The sequence below is a fragment of the Tiliqua scincoides genome, chromosome 4 (assembly GCF_035046505.1).
Source record: "Tiliqua scincoides isolate rTilSci1 chromosome 4, rTilSci1.hap2, whole genome shotgun sequence".
Lineage (NCBI taxonomy): Eukaryota > Metazoa > Chordata > Lepidosauria > Squamata > Scincidae > Tiliqua > Tiliqua scincoides.
The window spans coordinates 148,241,530-148,248,605 of record NC_089824.1 but is presented as its reverse complement, the minus strand read 5'-3'; positions in this window follow the sequence as shown (position 1 = coordinate 148,248,605).

Here is a 7,076-nt window from a genome sequence, read left to right as displayed (position 1 = left end):
CAGAAGTAAAGCTCATGGAGCTCAGTAGGATTTACTCCTTAGCAAGCAAATTTAGGGGTGACATCTGCTACATCACACTATGTGAAAGAGATTCACAGGGTTCTGAGAAATAGAGATACCTCTAATGCAACTAGCAGCACAATTCTGTACTGCCACACACTATCCCATCAATGCAGCCATGTCAAAAAGGCTTGTGCTGCATCCTGCAAGAGGACAGCCCCAGCGGTCTCCTCTGGATAAGCCTCCAAGGTGCAGATGGGTCTACTTGGACCTTTGCAGTGAAATTTCACCCGTGGACTGGTATTCTTTCTTGCTGTTTTAACAAACTGTGTTATTGGGTTGTAGTACATTTATAGTTTGGCTTCTGCTTTGAATAGTGTTGAGTCAACCTGAGGTCTGAGTGGCAAGATAAAAGTCTGTAACGAAGGGAGTACTATAAATGGGTTATATAGCATAACATTTTTTTAAGTATAAGATATTCTGGATGGTTCCCAGGCCATTTGGATACAGTTGAACAAGACTGTGCTGCATTCCTAAAACTGCTGGATTTAGAATCACAAATGCTCAAGAGCAAAGGTCAAAGATGTACAGATGGCTTAGTTCCATCTCATTACATTTGTTCACAGGTCCAAAATATTTGATTCCTGAACTGCAGACTCTCTACTGGGCATGGCTGGCATCTTGAAAGATTAGAAAACTGTATAGAAAGACAGACAATGAAGGAAGAATCTTTAGCGCTAAATTGGGGAAAACCTTCTGACCCACTTTAGTGAACAAAGATTTCTAAGAGCTGTAAGGAAACCACAGGTGACCCTTGTTCAAAAAGATGTTAAACCCATATTTCTATAAAATGTGTCTTATGTAGCACACTAAAGCAATAGTTGTGTTTTAAGAGCTGCCCTGCACAGTTCTTGTGATTCCTCTGTTCCATTACATTCCAGTTCAATAGGCAAGGTCTCTGCAGGGTTGCCTCTGGCAACTGCTGATGAACAAACGCTTCTCTTGCTACATTTCCATTGTGTCAAACCTACCAGAAGATGATCCAAGTAATGTACAAACCTTTACATCGCACAGAACCAAAAGGAGGGCAGACCTGCTAAGGTCTGAAAAATGTCCTGGAGAAAAATAGGATGATCCTATGTTCTGCTGTCCCAAATTAGATGCAAAAACTAAAAGGGAACCCATTCCCAGCTCCAATACATAGCAATATCTAATGGAAGTGGTGTTCTCTACTGCACCATGCAAGAGAATAGCCTCTAAAGGGCCTCACTTCACAGGAATAACTGCTGAATTTTTTAAAAAGTCTTCACGCAAACCTGTATATGGATTTCCTAGAAGTAAATGAACTATCTATGCCTAATAAAGGTTTATTCATTCATTCACTCATTCAAGTAAATGAACAAACAGCAGGAGTCTGTTGTCTTGGTCAGGACAGGAGTTACCCAGTTCCTCATCGGCAGATGACCCGCCAGGACCCAGTGGCAGAGTCAGATTCTAGGAAGCAAGATTCAGACAACAGGTAAAGGTCAAGAAATGCAAGATCTGGGACATCCCCAGATAAAACAGGTTATTTAATTTTTATCCCACCCTGTCTACAACCAGTACAGGTGGAATATATTGTCACCCCCCAATTTTACACTTGCAGGATAACCAACAAGACGATGAGGAAAGTCACTCGGTGAATTTCATGGCTAATATGGATTTGAACCTTGTTCTTCCAGGCCCTCTTTAGTTTAGCCCAGTTTAGCCCAGTGGGCCAAATGCAGCTCCCAGCAGCAATTTATCTGGCTCCTGTTATAATCAAGCTCTTCCAGCTTGATAATTGGGTTCTCTCTCCTGTCTTGAAAATATAAGCAAGATTTGCACATTTTCTCTTCAGTCATTTGCAGCTAATAAGTTCATATGTGAGAAGAAAGTGTTTATTTCTGGCCATCATCTGCTTAATGATGTCACTTTCTGCTTAATGATGTGACTTCCAGCCCTCAACAGGCACAATGAATGCTCACTTCAGCCCTCAGTATGAAAGGAGTTTGATATCCCTGGTTTAGCTCCTACTCCCATGGGCTCCCAGATGTTGCTGCAACTAGGGTGAGCAGCAGGTCAGCCAGTTCAGGCACTGGCCTGGAGCCCAGAACTCTCTTAGGACTCACCTGGCTGACCCTTGAATGCCCCAATCAGCCACCTGGGGCAGCAGTAGTAAGGAGAACTCTCCTATTTACCACCCAGTTCCCGGGCAGGAGATTGAAAAGAATCTCCTTCAAACTGCTGCTAGCATCCACTGGGTTTCCCGCTTTCTCCCCTCACTGCCTAGTAAGCATTTAAGAATTGAAGCCTTATAGCTTATGCAGAAGGCCCACTGATGTCAATGGGACTTCCTCCAGGTAAGTGGATACAAGATTGCAGTGTAAGAGTGCAATCCTAAGTATTTCCACACTGAAGTAAGCCCCATTGGGTCTGCAACCTGATGTTGCTAGAGAAACAGGAATAGTGGCAAAATGGCATTTATCATAATGGCACTGATGTGCATCTGACCCACTCTGACAATGAGGATGACAACTCTGCCATACTTGCTTGGATTCCCAGGTGACGGCTGTGGCTAGGGGGGCCTTTGCTCAGCTTCGGCTGGTGCGCCAGCTGCGTCCGTACTTGGATCGTGCAGACCTGGCCACGGTGATCCATGCTACGGTGACATCGAGCTTAGATTATTGTAACGCGCTTTATGTGGGGCTGCCCCTGAAGACGGTTCGGAAACTGCAATTCATGCAGAATGCGGCGGCCCGTGTGGTCACTGGAACTAGGCGGTTTGACTCTGTCAGCCCGCTTCTCCGGGGGCTACATTGGCTACCCATTCATTTCCGGGCCCAATTCAAGGTGCTGGTTTTGACCTTTAAAGCCCTATACTGCTCTGGGCCAGGATATCTTAGAGAATGCCTACTCCCGTACAATCCGGCTCGTCCTCTCAGGTCATCAGAGAAGGCCTTTTTACAAGTGCTGCCGCCTAAGGAGGTATGTGGGGCGGCGGCAAGAAATAGGGCCTTCCTCAGTAGTGGCACCAACGTTATGGAACTCCCTTCCCCTTGACTTGAGAATGGCTCCCTCTCTTGAGACTTTTCAGTGAGGCCTGAAGACCTTGCTGTTTAACCAAGCCTTCTGAGTTCATGGCCTTTTTAACATCTTTTATACATCTTTTAGTTGCTTTTTTACAGGCCTGATTCCTCTAAGAATTGTTTTATGCTCTTTTATTCTGACTTTTATCTGACTACTGTTTTTATGGGTTCTGCTAATGTGTTTTTTAATATGTTTTTATCTGTTTGTGAAATTATGTTTTAATCTGTTTTATATGTTGTTAGCCGCCATAAAGTTTTTATTATTATTATTATTATTATTATTATTATTATTATATGACACAGTCATTTGCACAGTCAATTGACATGTCAATTTATAGGATTTCAAATGCTACAAAATCAGCCAAATTATTTGCAAAATACGGTTGTGCTCTAGGTTCAGTAGGTAATATCTGAAAACATTTGTTGCTTCTTAAACATCAGGCTTACATCATCATCTTTAATGAAAAATGGAGAGCAGCTGAGAAGCCTGCTAACATTTATTAAAAAGCACTGGTTCTTCAGGCATGATGGAATCAGCAGAGCAGTTCTGCTAGCAAAGACTATTAGCTAATGTGTCAACGAATCAGTACTACAAGGGAGATGTTTAATGAAATATATTGTTATCCTTCAGATAAGTTGCTAGCTTTTCTCTGAAATTGTATGAAAGTCAGTGTATAAACAAATATCTCATTTGTTTATAACCTACCTGCTAAAACAATTTTAAATGTGCGTTGTGAGAATGTATTCGTTGTGCAAAGCCTTGTGTTATTAAGAGCTCCTTCCAGTCTAAATATGTGTGTGCAGTTTTTTAGACTAAAAACATGTTTACAGCCAGAAACATTTTGATGCTTTGATAATTTTTCATTCTGTCTCTACAATTTGTAAGTTTATATACAGAAAAGGGAAAGTTACTCTAAAGTGGTCTCTATGACTGAATGAGACTGTGGTGTCCTATTCCTAGGAACTGTGCAAACATTTACAGCCTAGATACTATTACAGTGAGGGCACAATCCTAACCCCATAAGGGCTATACAGTTCTGAGGTAAGGGAACAAACATTCCCTTACTTTGAGGAGGCTCCAGTGAGTGCCACCCAACTGCAGGATGCAGCACATGTCCCATTGGCACCGCTATGCCAGTGCTGGAAAGCACTGACATAAGGGATTAGGATTGCGCCCTGAGTTTATGTACAACAGCATGCCTTTGGTTAAGTTTTTTGTCTACTTCACCAGTGACAGTAAAGGAGCCAAACTGACATCTGATTACAGGAGAATGCTAAATGTCTGAGGAAGCCATCTGAAAAATACGGTACTTCAAACAAGTGCTACAGACAGAAGGCAAACAGTAGCAGCAGCATCTGGTTGTGTGACCAACCCCCTTCCTCCACTGTGAACTTCCTTTATCTCATATCAGACAACAGTCTTTTATTCTCGGGAACAAAAGTCACCAGCATTGTTTTACATATAATGCTCATTTCTAGAACATTTGAGAAGGGACAGAAAAAGTTTAGGGAAGTTATAAATGTTGCTGATCGTATCTTTTAACCATGAAGTTTCAAGTGAACACTTTAGACTTTTCTGTATTTTCTTTTTTTCCTTAAATGTGCATTATTATTATAAATACTTATAAACCACTTTTCAATAAAAAAAACCTCACAAAGCAGTTTCCAGAACACAAATAAATAGTTATAAAATCCATTATTTGCCTTAACACTTTTTGAACAAAGGTTTTGCTGGCTAACTTATCCGTAACAGCCAAATTCTACAAAAGTAAAAGTAAAGCTTGCTTACAAAACCTTAAAGCAAATGCTAGGATGTAATAAAAATAGCATATTCACTCCCATGAACTGTGAGAAACTCCAGAAGCAGCACAATCTGTATTTGATTTCTTTTGGATGATGAAAGAACAATAGCAGAAAGAACTGTCCAGTGGGGGAGGGTGGGTATGATGCTGCATGTGAAATCTACTATGGCTAAAAAGAGTATTATAGGCAACCAGGAAAAGAGGGAGTCAGGCAGGATTTGAGGACTGCAAAAGTGCTTGCCAGTGTTACCTGGAACAATCGGCAAGCTGCACTTGTTTAAAGCAACCATTTCAAAACACACTGGCAAACAGTTCAGGCCTCTGCCTGCACAGTACTAGCCCTACGGTGCCATGTGTGAACTGCATAACTGGGGTGCACTTCTTACCTCATGTAGTAAGAAAATGTACTTGTAACTGATTTTAATAAAATAGGGTTGTACAAAACTGTTAAAGCAGTCTGTCCAACCTAAATTTGGCCACATTTAGCACATACACTTTCTGAATTATTTCTGACTATTTCTGAATTACTGTTTTATGGTTTTTTTGGATAATATCAAAAATGGCTGCATTTCTGATACTAATTTTTCAGCATTATACAATGGATAGAACATTAATGTGATGTGAGAAAAGGGTATATAATTCAGCAACTTAATTGCAAATAGGGCAAGTTACTCGTTCACAACGTGTCTGATACTGCCTTACAGTCAATCCTAAGCTTCTTGGCACCTGCTGGAGCAGCAGCACCAAAGTGGCTACCGCATCCAGCAGATGCTGGGAAGCCACCAGTAGTCTCCTTAGGGGAAAGCCCCAAGCCCCACAATGGGGCTCTCAAGTCTGCACTGGTTATAGACTTGAGAGATTCTATGCCAGGCCTTCCAGCCCAAAACAGAGTTCAGGATACAGTGTAGCAGAGTCTACTAGTTCCACCCATTCCTGCCTGGTTCCTCCCCTCGCCCTGCCCACCCCCACCCTCATTCTGCCTTCTCCCTCCTACCCCAGAGACGATACAGCCGCCCAGCGGTCTCACCTCCAGTGGCAGCATGTCCTCCTCTTGCCTGTGCTGGGCCAAGCACCTGATTGGCACAGGCCAGCTCACTCTACTCGCAAGGTGTAGTAAACGTGCTTTATGGCACATTTATAGCACCCAGCACCAGTACTAGGCTTCAGCATCGGTGCTTAGTGAGTTTAGGATTGGGCTCTTACTCTCCGCTGTTTTAAAATATTTCATGAATATCTGTTTGGAGTGATCTTCACTTTGACGGTTTGTTCTGGCTTGGAGGCCATTAAGATATTATTATTATTAACAGTATTTATATACTGCTTTTCAACTAAAAGTTCACAAAGCGGTTTACAGAGAAAAATCAAATAACTAAATGGCTCACCCCCCTTTTAGTAATTCAGGCTAATGCTGGATTCCACGAAAGTGCCATATATTAGCAAGTATTGAACAAGTCACTGAAATAACAAAAGGGTTGCAATGATATGCATCAAATATCTTGAGTCCTAAGCAACACTTGCAAAACATTAAGCCTTTAATTTAAAAAATTATTTTCCATAGTGGGTTAGCAAGACAAATATGCTATGGGTGAACATAACTAATCCTTTACTGTGTCAGAAAAAGACACATTATATTTAAAAGAAAAACAAGGAGAGAAACCACAGAACACACTAATGCATCTGAAGTCAGATGCCTCCAAGTCAGAGATGCTTTAGCTAGGAAATAAGAACAAGAAAAGTCCATTAGTGTCATGATTTATGTCTTAAGCAAGACTGTAGCTTTGGGAGTCAAGAGGCCAGCCATTCTTGTCCTAAGTCCACTGCCATGTTGTGTTTCGCTCAATGAAGGCAAAAAACAAGAATGTTGGATTTTGGAGACAACCACGTTCTGCCCCTTATGGTTTCTGCATGAGAACCACAGATATATCCTAAATGTCCACAGACTTAAATGACTAGTCACAATAGTTTTTAGTCTTACAAATTTAATCAGGAAGCTTTCTAAAAAAAATATGAAACTGTCACAACAGCAACTTTGCATCAAGAATAAAAGGAAATGGGATTCAAATAACAGCAATTTGAATTTGCGCTACAAGCACCTTCAGTATGAAACTGTGATGATCAACACCTGCTTCTGGGAAGACTTGATACCATCAAGCAATCCAGAAAGTAT